Source organism: Camelus dromedarius, chromosome 10 (genome assembly GCF_036321535.1).
Source record: "Camelus dromedarius isolate mCamDro1 chromosome 10, mCamDro1.pat, whole genome shotgun sequence".
NCBI classification, from domain to species: domain Eukaryota; kingdom Metazoa; phylum Chordata; class Mammalia; order Artiodactyla; family Camelidae; genus Camelus; species Camelus dromedarius.
The window spans coordinates 69,690,793-69,708,793 of NC_087445.1; the positions used below are offsets into that span (position 1 = coordinate 69,690,793).

Sequence of the window (18,001 nt, forward strand, 5' to 3'; positions counted from 1 at the left end):
AACATGCAAGAGGTCCTGGGTTCAAGCCCCGGTACCTCCATTAAAAAAAAAAAAAAACCTAAATGAATAAATAAACCTAATTACCCTCCTCCCCACCACCAAAAAAATAAAAGAGATATAAAATACACACATATGGGTACGTATATTTTAAAGCTATTTATTATTGAATCCAAACTATCTTCCTGTGTAAGCAATCAGGTTACTCAGCCATTTTAAAAGCAGCATGTTGCCAGACAGTATATAGAGTATGAACCAATACTAAAGCCAAAAAAAAAAAAAATCTTTTGTGCTCACATACGGATAGAAACTCCTGGGACAACACAAGGAAATCTGGTCCCAGTGCAGGGTAAAAAAAATAGGCAGAGCAGACAAGGACCAGACACCAGAAATGGGAGTTAGGGTGTGGTACAGTTATTTTGGCAAACATTTTTCTCTCCAACATGGTCTTAGACAACTATGGCTGGAAAGCAGGAAATTTGTCAGCAAGTGCAGAACTGTCAAGGGACTGCCCAGCTTCATATGGGTGGCACTGGAGCCAGTGGGTGGGGAAGTATTTACAACATGCATGGACGGCACCAGGTGGTTCCTGCATGTTCTCAAGTTCCCTCCTCCCATCACCTCTTTCCACACTCCATGGACTAGGTGTTTCTGCCAAAGGAAAACAAGCCTTGAAAAGTGCAGAGTCTGGAAGGGATTTCACACACAATGTCCCTGGGTAAGTCGTCTCCCCCATTCAACCCCCAACCCCTTCATTCTTTAAACCCAGAAAGAAAAGCACAAACTAGGCACAAACTGGACTTTCTCTGCCCCTGCTCATATACCTCATGAGCCAAGGTAGCTAATATCCCCAGGACATAGGAGTTCACAAGAGAAAAACAGAAAATAAAGGTTCAAAATAAACAAACTGAGTAAGGAAGAATATTAGATATAAAACAGGAAGAAAACATCATAATGAAGCAAATAAAAATACTGAGTATGAAAACCATAATCACTGAAATAAACTAAATAGATGGATAGATTGAAGAGCAGAAAGGAAACAGCTGAAGAAATTAATAAAATATCAGGTCTAAGGTACTCATCAGGAGGAGATAAAATACAGAAAAGAAAATTCTAGAGATATGGAATAGAGAAATAAAGGAAACCAACATCCGCATCATAGTATATATAAAAAGAGAGAAAAAAGTATGTGAAGGCAATAAAATACTTGCAGAAATAAACTTCTGTAAACTTCCCAGAATGAGAGAAGATATACAGACCTCAAACTAAGAGGACTCAATAATTAAAAAAAGAAAAAGAAATAATCCCACAGCTAGAAACATAAAGTGAAACTTAAGAATCCAGGGACGCCCTCTCCCAGTCCCGAACTGTCCAGTCCTACAGCCATTAGGTGGGGCAGAGCAGTCGGTGTCCACACAGAGGGTAGCCTGCTGAGCATCAGAGTGCAAACTGTCAGGAGACCATCCACATCCATACAAAGGGCCACTTTCATGAGATGGTGGAGCCTGTGTGAGGTGAGGAGGGTATCCACAAGGTGGGCACTGGCGGGAGAAGGGAGAGCCTGAGCCGGGGGAGGAGGGTATGTTCATATGGAAGGGTTCACAGGAGATTATATGGGGGATTCATCAAATAAGAAGATCTATTAAGGGAAAGAGAATACAGAGTTCTCTCTGTAAGAGAAAGGGGATACAAATATGGAAAGGGAAAAGGTTACAATGAACCCTGTGGACTGAAACTGGAGATATTACAGGTGAATTAAAGGATTTTTTAAAACAGAGACATAAATGTCGGGGGAGGGCACAAAAGCACATGCATACTCCCCAGCTCTGTAAATCTAGTCTAGTGAGAGGGCCTGGGAGCAGTGACCATCTCTCCCAGCAAAGGTACAAATATACCATACACCTAAATCTTGGCTTTTAATACAATTCTCCAATAAAGGGAACCAGACCTCCTTGGAGAATTGCAATAGGCTAATTACAGCCCTGGGGCAGAAAAAGTACAACATGAATCTGGAATCTCCTGTGCCAGAGAGCAACAAAGTTCTTAAAGAATGATAGGGAAATACCAAAAGGATACAGGACCAAAGTGTCCAATGACAGATGAATGATAAAGAAAACGTGGTATATGTATACAATGGAATATTATTCAGCCACAAAAAGGGTAAGTCCTGCTATCTGCAGCAACAAGGATGGACCCTGAGGGCATTATGCTAAGCAAAATAAATCACATTGAGAAAGACAAACACTGTATGATCTTACTTTTATGTTGAATCTTAAAAAATAAAACACATAGAAATAGAGAATCACAGATTGGTGGTTGCTGGAAGCAGGGGTAGAAAGTGATATCCTTTGATCTGTGAAAGTGATCAAAGGATACAAACCTCTAGTTATAAGATAAATAAGTTCTGGAGATGTAACGTACAGCATGGTGACTATAAGCTAATAATACTATACTGTATCTTTGAAAGTTGCTAAAAAAGTAGATCTTAAAAGTTCTCATCACAAGAAAAAAATGGATGGATGTTAACTAAACTTATTGTGGTAATCATTTTGAAATATATAATACATCAAATCATTATGTATATACTTTAATAGAATGTTATATGCCAATGATATCTCAATAAAATTGGAATAAATAAACAAATAAAAATAAAAAATAAAATCAAGCATTAAAAAAAAGGACATAGGCTCTAGTTTGAAGGAGCTCCCACTGGCCAAATTAGGGATAATTTCAGCATCAAAACAAATAATGATAGCAATGAACTATATATTGAAACTGGAGGTATTACAGGTGAATTAAAGGATTTTTTAAAACAGACTTATAAATGGAGGAGGGGCACATAAGCACATGCATACATAGAAGCATAAAGTAAAACTTAAGAATCCAGAGCCCTCTCTCATTCCTGAACTATCCAGCTCGATGAAGCAATACTGATATAAATGAATGAACAAATGCAAAGTTTGCTAGTGAATGGGATAGTTTCAGAGTACTAGCCTACAAAACATGTATCAAATAAATAAAAAAAGTAACATCACAGCAGACATCACCTCGATTAAGTGAGTCTAATGAGCAGCATTTATAATCAGACAAATCAAAATCCTGTACCACCTGACACAGGATAAGTGATGTTCCCGCCAAATACCCACAACTCATATCTAGTCGTGAGGGAACAGACAAAACCAAGTCGAGAGACACATTCTACAAAACAGTCAAACTGGGATCTTCAAAAATGTCAAGGATGCTCCTCCAAAGGAAAGAGAAGACTGAGGTACACACTGCCTAGTTCTGAACTGGATCTTTCTGCTGTGCAGTTGTTACTGGGACAACTGTAAACCATGAATGGGATCTAGGAACTAGATAGTAATACATTGATGTTAATCAGAAAAAAATATGAAACCTTACCGGTAACCAACAAAACCCCCGTAACAACAAAGTTAGCACATTAAAAATACACTAATTATTGCATTTGAGTATGCACTGAAACCAGCACATTTGCTAGGGGCAGTGTAAATTAGTGCTGACCCTTGAGATTCACTGTATATATCGGGGAATACATATATTCTTTCTATTAGACTCAGCAATTATGCTTCTGCAAATTTATCTTGAGGAACATGTTAACTATTATTACTGATAAATTACTCGTAACACAGGGAACTGGTGAAGAACGGCTAGCCACTCCCACCTACCACTCTTCCTCTAGTACCTGTTCTCCAACCACAGTCAAATATGTGCCAGTTTCTGAACCAGTTCTTCTCTTACACAACATGACACTTAACATGTTTTTCTCTTTGTCTATGCTGTTCACCTATGAAATTTATATTCACAGTTTGAGACATTATTCAAATGACACCTTTTCAGTAAAACCTTTCTTGAAAATCTAATCTTTCCCTGGCACTTACAAATGATCAACTTGGTAGAGGCTTCTTCAGTGATACCATCAAAAGCTATACATGTAACAATTAATTGTTTAAAAAAGTTTGTCTCACTCTCTAGACCGACACAGTCCAAAACTGTAGTCTCTGGCCACAAGTGGCTACTTAGCACTTGAAACATGGCTACTCTAAGTTGAGATGTGTTCTAAATGTAAAACACACCAAACTTAGAAGACTTAATATGAAAAAAAGGATGTAAAAAATTTTGTTAATTTTTATATTGTTACATGTTGAAATAACAATATTTTGGTTATTCAGTTAAACCAAATATATCATTAAAATTAATTTCATCTATTTATTTTTACTTTTTATTGTGATTTTTTTTATTGAACAGATACAAAACTGTCAATATTCATAAATGATACAAACCTCTCCACAGAAATTTCAAAAGAAACTACAGATAAATTATTGGAATTAACCAGTGGGTTTAGCAAAGTTGCTGCATATAAAGTAAATTATAAAAAGGTCAACTGTATTTCTATATCCCAAGAACAAATAATTAGAAAGTGAAATTAAAGAAAATTATATCATTTACAATAGCACCAACTAATATCAAGTAACTAGGAATGAATACAATGTAAATGTGTAAGACATTACAGAAAACTGTAAACTCTGAGAGGTAAACTAAAGAAGACAACAGAAAATTAAGAATATGCCTTTTTTTCCCATTGGAAGCTTCAAAATTATAAAGACATCAGTTCCCTCTAATTTGGTCTATAGATTTAATGCAATACTAATCAAAATCTTAATAAATTTATTTGTAGTAATGGGCAAGTTGATTCTGTAATTTATACGGAAATCCCAAGAGTCAACAGCGGCTACGAAAACCGTGAAGAACAACAAAATGGAAGGACTTACCCCATTGGATAGCAAGACCTTTGTAAAGCTCCAGGCCTGAAGACGTGGTATCAGTGCAAGAAGAGAAAAATAGACCAATAAAACAGAATAGAGAGTTGAGAAAGGAACCACATGTACATGGATACTTGATTTATAACAAAAAATCGCACTGTAAAGCAATGAGAAAAAATAGTTTATAAAAAAAAAGAAAAAAGAAAGAAGAGCTAGTGTTGGGTCAACTGGATTTCTAAATTAAAAGAAAAAAGATGATCTTGTAGCTTATGGTGAGAAAGAATATGGAAATGAATATATGTACGTTCATGGATGACTGAAGCATTGTGCTGTACACCAGAAATTGACACAACATTGTAAACTGACCATACCTCAATTAAAAGAAAGAAAGAAAGAAAGAAACAAACAAACAAACAAACAAACAAACAAAGAAAAAAGATTAATCCTGATTCCTACCTATACCATACACAAAAATAAATTCCAGGTAGACTGTGGATATAAATGTAAAAGGTAAAACAAAATAGTTCTTACATGATAATATAAGAGGCTATCCTTATGACCATGAGGTAAAAAAAGATTTTTTTAAAAAAAAATTTTTATTGAAGTGTAGTTGATTTACAATGTTAAAGAGATTTCCTAAACAGATCACTAAAGTACTCATCATGAAGGAAAAACTGGACAATTTAAAAAACCAAGTATGTATTGTGTTCATCAAGAGACACCATTAAGAAAGTGAAAAGACAAGCCACAGAGTAAAATAAGACATTTGCAACATATATATTTGACAAAGGACTTGTAACCAAAATAATAAATGAAGAATCCCTACAATTCAGTAAGAAAAAACAATCAAATCTATCAATCAAATAAAAATCTATTAAAAAAGGAGAGGGATGGGCAAAAGGCTTGAATAGACACTTCACAAAGGGGATGGCCAAATGAAAGGGTGCTGACTTTCATTATTCATCAGATAAATGCAAATTAAAGCCAAAATGACATATCTACCAGAATGTCTCAAATACTTTTAGAAACCTGACAATCCCAAGTATTGGAAGAGCATGCAGCAACAGGGAACTACTAGCAAACTATTTAGCAGTATCTATTAAATGTGTATTCAGCAACTGGGAATATACCAACAGATATGCACCATGTGTGCACCAAAAGACATTTACAAAAATGTTTGTAGAAGTAAAATTTGTAACTGCCAAAATCTGGAAGCAATCAAGTACCTATCAAGAATTAAATAGAGTAGGGTGGGAATAGCTCATCAGTAGAGTGTGTGCTTAGCATGCACGACGTTCTGCGTTCTATCTCCAGTACCTCCATTTAAAAACAAAAAATAATGAAATGGATAAATAAGTGGAATGCTAAGTGTGACGAAAATGATCCCACTACAGCCACCTGCAACACCATGGATGAACCGAGCATAATACTGAGTGAAAGGAAGCAGACCCAAAAGAACACACATCATATGATTACAAAACACAAGGTACAAAACAGATAAAACTAAACTAGGGTATTTGACAGATTGATCAAGATAGTGGTTACTTTCAGGGGGAGAAGGTGGGGAATAAGAAGGGTGCTAGAAATATTTTATTTCTTGACCTGGAGTTAACACTGTGAAAATTTACTATCTATAAAGAAAGAAGAGGGAAGACAAACACCAGACTCAGATGGTTTTACAAGTAAGTTTTACCTAACACTTAAAAAACACGTAACATTGGATACAATTCCCTTCCAACATTCATTTTAATAAAGCTAATAACCTTGACACCAAGGGCAATAGAAGGGCAATACAGAAAGTAAAATTACAAGTCGAAGTCCATATTATATCAACAATTGTTATGGCCTCAAATGCTTGTAATATTAATAGATGATGGGTAATTGAAATTTTGATATAAAGCAGCAAACACAATTTCACTGGTTTTCTAAAAAATAAATGGTATATTAAGACTTAAGAATGAAATGTACATATGTATCTATGTTAATTATGTGGGGGAAGTACATATGGTAATCTAAAAACAAGGTTAGCTCTGTAGACATTTATGGGAAGCGTATGTGTAAAACACAGCACATGGGTAATAATAATAGAGACAGAGAAAAGGACTCATTTTGTTGTGGGTTAAACTGGGTCCTCCCCAACCCTCACTCATAGATATGCTGAAGTCCCTACCCCTTGTACCTGCCAATGTGACCTTATTTGGAAATAGTGTAGATACAATTAAGATGTAAATTAACATGAGGTCATATTGAACAGAGTGAGCCCTTAACCCAACGTGACTGGTGTCCTTCTAAGGAAAAGAAACACAGAGAGACTCCTACAGAGAGGAGAATGCTATGTGAAGACACAGACACAGAGGGAAGAGAGTCAAATGAAGAAAGAGACAGAGATTAGAATTAAGTAGCTACAAGCCAAGGAATGTCAAGGAACCACCAGAAGACAGGGAAGAGACATGGAACAGATTCTCCCTCTGAGCTTCTAAAAAGGAACCGATTCTACTAATAAAACTTTGATTTTGGACTTACAGCCTCCTGCAATGTGAGAGCACAAACTTCTGCTGTTTCAACCCACCCAGTTCCTGGTAATTTGTTCCAGGAGCCCTAGGACGTCTCCGTACATGGTAGAGTCCAAACACAGATTACAACACAGGCACACGAGCAAAAGAGCACGAAATGTGGACAACTGCTCAGAGACTTGTTCTGCTAAATACTGAGCATCTGGCAAATTACTGACCTGCCTTGCTGACAATTTTTTTTAAATGTATTTTTATTGAAGTATAGTCAGTCTACAATGTTGTGTCAATCTCTGGTGCACAGCACAATACCCCAGCCACATAGGAACATACATATATTCGTCTCCATATTCTTCTCAACCACAAGTCACTACAAGACATTGAATACAGTTCCCTGCGCTACACAGTATAAACCTGTTGTTTATCCATTTTATATATAGCAGCCAGGATCTGCAAATCTCAAACTCCCAATCCATCCCCCAACACCCGCTGGCAACCACAATTTCTTTTTATAGGAAGACTTGATGAAGCAAAAAGAGAAACTGCCACTCTGGATTTAATTCTTAGTAAATGGTTGGCAATATGAAAGTAAGAAAGAAATCTGGACAGAAAATGATATATGAGTACATTACATTATCCCAGGAAGCACAATGCAGAGTCACGACAGCAGTGGAAAGGGCCCCGACTAAGAAAGAACTATTCTTGTTCTGAACACTTCCCAGTTTTGTGATTGTAAACAAACAAAAAAACGTTAGCTAACACTTTGAGTTGCAGGTTTTCAATCCACAAAAACAAGCAATTTACACTTGCTCTGCCTACTCAGGTACCTGCTGTGAAGACAGAACAAGATTATTTAGGTGTGAAAGAGGTCTGAAAACATTACATAATGTATAATATCATCATTATTATTATTCTGCAATTTAGTGATGCTTCAAAAAGACAGGGAATGACTCTGTGATTAGACCTAAAAGGGAAGCAGGCCAAGAAAAGAATGGAAATGAAACCAAAATATAATAAAACCAAAATAGAAAAAAGACTTACTCTGAGAAAGAGGAGATTTATAGAAATCATATGATAGGGAAAAGATCATTTTCTTATGCACTCAGATTTTTTGAAAGACAGGTAAAGAGATGGAATGGCTACATAATTAAGCATCAGTATTAGAGAGAGTCACACATGTTTTTCCAGCTACAAAAATGGAATATTAATAATAGCTTCCTCATAAAGCTACTGGACAATAAAATGAACTAATGGATATAAATTGCCCTGTAAATTATAATGTACTTTAAAATTGTTTGTTGTAAAACTGTTATAAAAGCACTCAAAATAGAGCATAAATTGAAGAATACCAAGTACCAAAAAAGCGTTGAATGTGCGTGTGTATGTGGAGGGTGACAATGATGGTTTTGCTATATTCAACATAAAAGGAACAAGAAGCTACTGCTTGGTGCAGAAGGCGTTCCTATAACGTGAACCAAACAGAATGCAAAGCTTCTGCATGTATCGAAGATACCAGAAAACTACCATGAATTATATACAAATTATTTTCTGAAAACAATTTTTCTGACTTACTACAACATGTGATTGCAGTTCAGTTCCAAGCTGTAATAACAATTGTAAGAGAAATGCATAGGTACCAAACTTCTCATGGTTCAATATATAAAGAAATTGAATGAACTGAGGGCAGAGAGATTATGGGGACAAAGGCCAAGGGAGCAAGGGCCTGGAGCAGTGGGGATATAGGTACATATTGCCAGAAGGCCATCTGTAAGGTATTGTCCAGGAGACCTGAAAGATATCATTTGCCTACCAAATGTGAAAAAAGAGATGTGTTTACCTAACACATACACATGGGCAAATTCCAGGCCTTATTCAACTGAGACAGAGCACACAGCCTAACAGAAACGAAAGGCAGTCATTCTGTCAGCCAACTAAAAAGAGACTATCAACAAGACACATGCAAAGACCATTTATGAAGCTAATGGGGCAGGAAACACGAAACTATACAAAGTGCAAAAAAGTGTCAATCTCTGTACCCTGGAGAAAGATGTGAGGAAACATGACTTGAAGCAGCCTGGGGCTAATAATTCATAAAAACGGTCCCAGGTGGAAAAGCCACAGAGGCAGCAAATACATTGTGGCTTGATTTAAAGAGCCAGTTATTCACAACACAAAAATTCAAGAGGGAACAAGAAGTTCAGGCAAGAGTCTCAATTACCAGCCAAGACCCTAGTCCTATTCAGCAGGTAAAGAAATACAAGCCACACAGACTTCTCCTTCTTAATTATATACAAAGATGGTGGCATTGGCAACCAAAGGTCTATGTGGATAGTACACTAAAAACAGGTAACATAAAAATTGTTTGAGGCCACCCAAAACCAACATCTCAGCACACTCTGAGAGAAGGCTGTTAGCCATGCAAATGTTAGGTCATAACTGATCTGTATTAAGCACAATTTAAAAAAAAATTAAAAGTACTTGTGATTTATACTGGAACAATTTTGCTTTCCTAGACTGCATGCTTTATCTGCAATAAGTTGGAAGCAGAAGTAAGACAGTAATAAACTTTTCATCAAAAGAGAAAGGAAAGTTACTGTTTCTTTTAGGAATAACTGATTGGAGATTTATATACATATATTAATATGAATTATGTAACTTTATTGAGATATTAAGATGCCAGGCAATTTACCTATTTAAGTGTACAAGTCAATGGTTTTTAATATAGTCCTACATTATGCAACCATCACCACATACAACATAAGTACACTTTTATCACCCTCAAGAGAAATCCCATATTCATTAGCAATCATATCTCCATTTTGCTCTAAAACCTTCTTCCAACCCTGGGCAACTACTAGTCTACTTTTGGTCTCTATGAATTTAACTTCTGGATATTTTACATAAATGGAATCATATAATATTTGACCTTTTGTGATTGGCTTCCTTCACCTAGGAAGTGAATAATATTTTCAAGGGTGATGTTGTAGCATATATCAGTACTTCATTCTTTTTATGGCTGAATAACATTCCATTGTATGGACATACCACATTTTGTTATCTATTCATCGGGTGATGGACATTTGGATGGATTTCACTTTTTGCCTATTATGAATAATGCTGCTATGAGTATTTGTGTACAAGTTTTTGTGTGGGTGTATGTTTTCATTTCCCTTGGGTATAAAACTACCAGTAAAGTTGCTGGGTTATATAGTAACACTATACTTAATCTTTTGAGGAACTACCAGACTGTTTTCCAAAGTGACTGCACCATTTTACAATTGCAGCAGTGTATGAGGGCTCCCATCCTTGCCAACACTGTCTTCTTCATTCTAGCCATTCCAGCGGCTGTGAAGCAGTATCTCACTGTGGCCTGGGTTTGCATTTCCCTGATGGTTACTAATGTTGAGCATCCTTTCATGTGCTTATCGGTCCTTTATATGTCTTCTCTGAAGAAATGCCTATTCAGGTCCTTTGCTTGTTTTTAAATGGGTTATCAGTTTTTACTGTTACTGAGTTGTAAGCGCTCATTATTTATTCTAGATACAAGTACTTTACCAGATATATAATTGCAAATATATTTTCCCTTTCTGTGGGCTATCTTTTCACTTCTTTAGACTGGTTATATTTCTATTTTCTCTTACATCATTTTAACCTTTATTTTTATCAAAATAATATATACAGAATTAACAATTCAACAGTACCCAGAAACACTTAAATGAAAAGCAACAGTCCACTGGCTCACCCTCCCTCCACCAGCTCCAAACCACCAGAATCAACAACTTTCAACTCTTCTGGCTGATTCACCTGATAGTTTCCCCATAGTCCTAAATAAGCAGCTTTCTTGAAATTGCTTGATTCATCCATTTAGGACATTACAGATTTTCTAAAATGACAAATAAGGAATTAGTTCTCTTTTACTCCTAGAACCCCCTCCTAATATAGTTCTATCATTATTTGGGGTTAAATCAATTAATCTTTAAATTATATACCTTCCAGTTAAATCAATAATGTTTAAATAATGAACCTCTTTATTGCTTCATTTTATAGCATACAATAGGGTATTAAGAGGGAGGGAAGATCAGCATAGAGTTGAGAAGGATTCTCAGACACTTTTAACTAGGAGTAAGCTGTACTTCTTTTAAATCCCATTTGTCATTTCTTAATAAATAATTTTTCACAGTTGGTAGTTAAATGTTATACTGTTTAATCTAATTTTGTGGAGAAAGTATCTTCATATAAAGATGCCTTTACCTGCCTCGATTACTCATTAGTTGAGGTAAACCCTATTCTTTGGGTCTGTGCATGACACAACTATTCTATGGACATGGTGACAACTGTAGAAGCCATAAGATGGTGCTTAAGAAATTCTCGTAAGTGTCCAAATCTATATGTGTTAGCAAACATGTTGGGCTGGTAACTTTTAAAGCCATGGCATTTCATGGAATATGGGGAGAAAGACGTGGGAAATGAAATAAAGAGGGCTTCCCAGTTATTAACATATACTTTTGGAAATATACACAAAATGTTATGATAACTCACAGAGAAAACAATGTGACAATGAGTGTGTATATGTCCATGAATGACTGAAACATTGTGCTGAACACTGGAATTTGACACAACATTGTAAAATGATTATAAATCAATACAAAATGTTAAAAAAATAAAAGAAAATTTAAAAAAATATAGTTTTCATGCAACATTCAATTACAGAAGCAAGAGTCAGACCCAAAAGTCTGTGAAAGGAGTAAGTGCACAACATTTACATAATAATGATAAACAAAATGACATGCAAATTATAAAAGGTACCTACATACTACCTACCAGAAAACAGCTGAAAACATGGGATTACTTACCTGGAGGAAAGTTACCAAGAAAAGAAATCACACCCTCAACAACCTGGACTTGTAGTCATGCAGCTAAAGGAAGAAAAGGTCAAGAGACTGGAGAAATCCAACTCCCAGGCACCAGAAACCACACCAGGCCCATTACATCTTCACATCTCTATAAGGCAGGCATTGTTTCCAGAATTCAGAGATGAAAAAGCAGGCTCAAATAAGTTACTTATCCAGAGTTACACAGTTGATAAAGTACTCCAAAGTCATGCTCAACAGCAGTGAACAAAACAAGCAAAATCCCTGTTTTCACAGAGGTACTTTTTATTAGAGGGAAAAAAATAAGATAAATATAATATTCCAAGTGCTGAGAAGTACTATGAAGAAACCACAGCAGAGAGTGTGACTGGGGGTAGCATTTTGATTAGAGTAGATAAGGTGACACCTGAGAACATAACACTGGAAGGGAGACCTGGATGAAGTGAGAGAGGGAGCCAAGTCAAGTCAGGGGGGTCAGGTTCCAGGTGGCAGGAACAAGGACAAGGTGCCGCGGCAGGCGTACACTCAGCAGACTGACACAGGAAGAGGCTCTGTCTACAAATACACCACTAAAAAAAATTTTAAAAACAGCTCCTCATAAATAAATATAAATAGGACCATGGCTGCTGCTTTCTAAGCACTACATAAAAGAGGCAGAGCAGAGCCTAAAATCCAGGCACTCATTTGCCAAGCCCAGCATCCTGGTGGGGGCTGAACCTGCTCATTGCAGCTATGCATTTTTTTCTGACTGATCCATCCACCCAAGAGAGAAGGCCTTTTTCTAATTTGCACATAGGTTCCAAGTAAGCCACCTATAGCCCCTACAAGACTTCTGTTTCAGTAGAATTTATTGGATCTACAATCATCAAAGTGGTGTTACTATGCCTGTCAGCTGAGAAATGGAAACAGTCTAGTTATGTTGAACTAGATTCTATAATGACATTCATTAACAAAGAGTTATAATGTGAGATCATCACAACTTTCATTGTTCTTATTTATCGTGATAAAAATTTTAATCTAATTAAGTTAAAATAAGGCTGTGTGATATACACTGGATCTGGACTCTGAAGACCCAAGTACAAGTCTCAACTGTGCCATTTTCCCCAAAGTCACTCAGCTGATGGTTTAAGCTAACTTCGGCTTCCTCACTTGTAAAGTGAGGATAATGAGTACTGCCCTATCTCACCGTTGTGAGAAAGTCTATTCAAATGCAACCATTTCTTTTCATTAACACAGCAAGTAAAAAAAGCAAATGCAATTATATTATAATAAAAATAGACAATATTTTTGTTAAGGAAAAAGACTTTGTGTGTATCACTGGATGTTAAACTAAAAAGGTTTTTAAAAAATCAAATAAACAACCCCAGGCTTCCACATTTTAAAAAAATAAATTCTTTGCTGCTGAGGAGTTCCGTCTGTCCCTGCTGCTCATAACCCACCTAAGAGGGTCAAAATGTGCCATGATGATGATGTCATAAAAACAGAGCAACACTGCTGACTGAGGGTTTCTCACAAAAAGACCAAGCATCAAATTGACCAGAGTCCTCTCATCCACACTGAAGTCTTATTCTTCTGCAGCCTGGACTCTTGGTAAACTTAAGGTCTGCCTTAGCACAAAGAGGCAGCTATTTTTAATATTTAAATTGGCTAAAGAAGTCACGGGGGGAATTTATAGCTCAGTGGTAGGGTGCATGACTCACATGTACGAGGTCCTGGGTTCAATTCCCAGCACCTCCATTAAAAATCTTAAAAATAAATAAATAAACTTAACCCCTGCCTCTCCCCTCCAAAAAAGAAGGGGGAAAGAGAGAAGGAAAAGGAGAAAGAATGAATCAGGGAAATTGTTAATGGTGTGTGATGATGGCTCAAAAAAAAAAAAAAGAGTTCTTGTGTTTTTGAGACAGGTACTGAAAGATTTACCACTGAAATGGTGTGACATCTGCTTCAAAATATTCAGGTATCCCATGAGTGGGACTACAAATGAAATAAGACTGGCCATGAATTCATGATTCTTGAAGCTAAGTGATGAGTATATAGGGGTTCATGATTCCATTTAATTTTCTGTAAGTTTAAAATTTTTCATAAGAAAAAACTTCAGTTCATATACAGTATGGCCTCAATTTTATAAAAGCATTTCTCTATTCTTCTATTGGTATAAAACGCATGGAAAGATACCTGGGGTAATGTTCTCCTAGTATTAGTGACTTCTGAGTGGTGAGATCTGGGGTAGCCTCATTACTTTCATCGATGAATTTTCTACATAGTTTGAATTCAAAACAGTAGTTGTGTATTATTTTCCCCAAAATGGAGTAGTATTTCTTAAATCAAAAGCCTAAAATCAAACATAACAAACATGTTAACACTGGTTAAATACGATTGGTACGAATATGGATGGTTGTCTTCTATTTGTATTTTGTGTATTACTTTTAATTTAAAAAGTAATCAAGTACTTGTGAAAATTCTAGTTTTCTCAACCTAGGCACTACTAACTTTTTGAGCCAAATAATTGTTTGTTGTGAGTGGCTGTCTTGTGCACCACAGAGTGTTCAGCAGCATCCTTGTCCTCTACCCACTAAAAACAGACAACACTACCCTACCTGTCGTGACAACTAAAAATACCTGCAGATATTTATTACCAAGTGTGGCCTGGGAGGAAAAATCACCCCCGGCTAAGAACCACTGCTCCAACATATCATATATGTTATCCAAAGCATTCTTAATTCTGCAAAACACAAATTACCCAATCCTTAAGTATATCCTGCATAATCTAAAACATTTTTTCAACATTATATGACTTCCTTATTCTTAATTCAGTTACTAATACTCTACTTCAAGAAGATAAATCAATTTTGCTGCTGCACATTTAATGATTCAATAAAAATTACACTACTTTGACACTTCTTTTATTCAGTTCCAAAGCCTGAAATTAGAAACATTAAACTATACATAGTACTATAATCTTCAAGAATATGGGAAAAAGCACTAGAAGGTTATATAATCCAATATCCTTAAAAATGTACTACTTAACATTTGGCCAAACTAAACAGTCCCAAAGCGTGCCCCAAAGCAGAGTAACTCACACAAAAATGAAAGCTCAAAGGATCATACAATTATCATCTAGCCTCTTACTACTCAAAATGAGATCTGCAGACCAGAAACAGCAACATCACACTAGACTTCATCAGAAATACAGAATCTCAGGCTCCATCTAAGAACTACTAAATCAGAATCTGCATTTTAACAAGCTCTCCAGGTGATATACATGTGTATTAAGTTTGAGGAGCTGCGACCTAGCTTTACACAAACTTTCTTGAAGCCGAAGTTTAGAGGGCTACGTTCTTGGGATACAGAGAACAAGTTCCTTAGGGAGAGAAAATAAAAACTGTATAATCAAAAAATAGCCACAGGGTAAAAGAAAAATTAATGGAATCCACCTCTACCACTCCCCCCAAAACTATCTCTAATCTCATGAAACCAATCTCAAAGATGACACAAATGCCTTATTTTAAAATCAAGCTGAGAAATCTGATTAGTCACTTATAATGGATCCTTCCTATTAAGAAAGAAGAATTTTACTCTCCCCATAAAGATTAAAGCTAGTGTAAATAGCATAAAGCTATGGTTCTTAACCTGGCTGATTATTCTGGAATTTTGTTTTTAAAATGAAGATTTCCAGGATCTACTTCCAGATATAACAATTTAGGAGGACTGGGATTCTTTTTGCTGCTGTTGTTTTTTAACTACTTTAGCCATTTCTGATGATTAGTTCCGTTTGAAAATCACTGTCTTAGGAAGATTTTAAAAATACTGTTTTCTTTCTCATTACATTTTTTAATAACGGATATGCATTTGGCTTATTTCAAACAACTGACATGTGAAAGACTCAAAAAAAAAAAAAAAAAAAGCAGAGGTGGGACTTACAAGTTCCAAGGAAAAAAGTTGAAATGAAAATGAGATCACGTGGTGTCAATCAATAACACCTAGAAAAAGACTGGTCAGCCTAGTCAGCAATCATGTAGCGCCCTGGAAGAAAGGACTCATTTCTGAGTGTCTAGACTGGAACTCAATTCTAGAATGACTGCAACTAGCAACCCCCTTTAGTATTTTAGGGTACATAGTAGGAGCTTAGATATTTTTTCTTAATGAACAAATGAGGGATTTTATGACATATCTACTAAATATGTAACACTACCCCGGGCAAGATAAGACTATAAAGGCCTCTAGAAAGGTCTGGAATTTGAAAAAGAAAAAGGAGGCAGAGAAGTAGGAAAAGAGGAGGAGGAGGAAGAAGAACAGAAAAAGGAAGAAGAGGATGAAAAAGAATTTTTCCCAAAACAAGAATTTCAGTAGCAACCTAGTAAGCTATTTCATGACTGTCCTTTGTCACTACTCTAATCTCAGTATCATTAATATTGGAGTCTCATGACTTGTTCTCCCTACTTTTTTTGAGGGGGGTTAATTAGGTTTATTTATTTATTCTTTTAATGGAGGTACTGGGGATTGAACCCAGGATGTCGTGCATGCTAAGCATGTGCTCTACCACTGAGCTGTACCCTCCCCGCCGTTCTCCCTACTTCTACTGAGCCCCTTACTTCATTCTTTATGGAGCAGCCAGAGCAATCTTTCTAAAGCTCTCTGAGATAGAGCTGGTGACTCAAATAAGAAATGAGAAGTTCAGAAGCCCTTCCTCTAACAGGTGCAATAGCAAGGTCCGGAAGTGGCAGCAGCAGCATCTGTCTTAGCTCACGTGGGATGCTATGACAAAATGCCACACTTTGTACAGCTTATAAAGTTCATTTCTCAAGGTTCTGGGGGCTGGAAGCCCAAGACCAGGGTGCCAGCGTGGTCGGGTGAGGACTCTCTCCTGGGTGGACACTTCCTGAGGTACCCTCACATAGTGGAAAGGGGCTTACGGATCTCTCTGGAGCCTCCTTTATATATGGCACTAATCCCCTGAGGTTCCACCCTCATGACTTAAGCACCTCCCAAAGGCCCCACCTACTAATATCATTACCTTGCAGGGTTAGGCTTTGAACATGTGTATTTTAGGGGAACATACTCAGACCGTAACAGTATCCTTAACCGCACATTGCTAACCAAGGTCTCCAGGTGGTATGACTTTGGCAGGAATTCCAGACCTTTTGATTCCCCTGTTCCTGCTTGTTTTCTGAAGCAGATTCTCTAGTCTTTCCATCAGTGCTATGAGGTACTTGACAATCTTCCAACAAATTCTTTTTCTGCTTAAGTTGGCTGGAATTAGGGCCTGTAATTCTCAACCAAGAACCTTTCCTGGAACAATGCCATGCCTTTTCCCTTTTTTAAAAAATGACCTGTCACTCACTAAGTTTAGCCTTCCCAAAACAGATATAATTAAAAAGCTGAAATTCTAAATACCATCCATGTTACCAATCTCCTGGAGACAGCTTTCAAAGTGAATAATTAGTTTTATTTACTACTTCATTAACTATGTACTCTGAGCTTGCATCTGAGCAGCTAAACACAGCTAAAGAAACATGGACAATAATGCGGACTGGTCTCATTTTCAATTCGTGACCTCAAACTTGGCACTTCCGCCACATTTTCCTAGTCCATTCACTCTTCACCTTTCTAGGACACTTTCACACCTTCTTGCTCTTCAGCATCAAAAATCTCCTCCCCCTCCTCGCTTTCAGCTGATAGCAACAGTTCTATATTTCACTGAAGAAACAAAGGCAATCAGTAAAAGTCTTCCACACACTCCCAACCACACGTGTACCAACCTACTCGCATCCGTAAACATATACACTGTCTTCCCTCCATTACCTTGATTGCAAAATGATCCTATCTAAGGCCAACTTCTCTA

At 36.7% G+C, this 18,001-nt stretch overlaps 1 protein-coding gene across 1 annotated transcript in view; it reads right to left on the minus strand.

The window, feature by feature from the left end:
* The window catches only part of SCAI (suppressor of cancer cell invasion), a 112,301-nt gene that overhangs the window by 59,555 nt on the left and 34,745 nt on the right, over positions 1 to 18,001 (minus strand). The window lies entirely within an intron of this gene.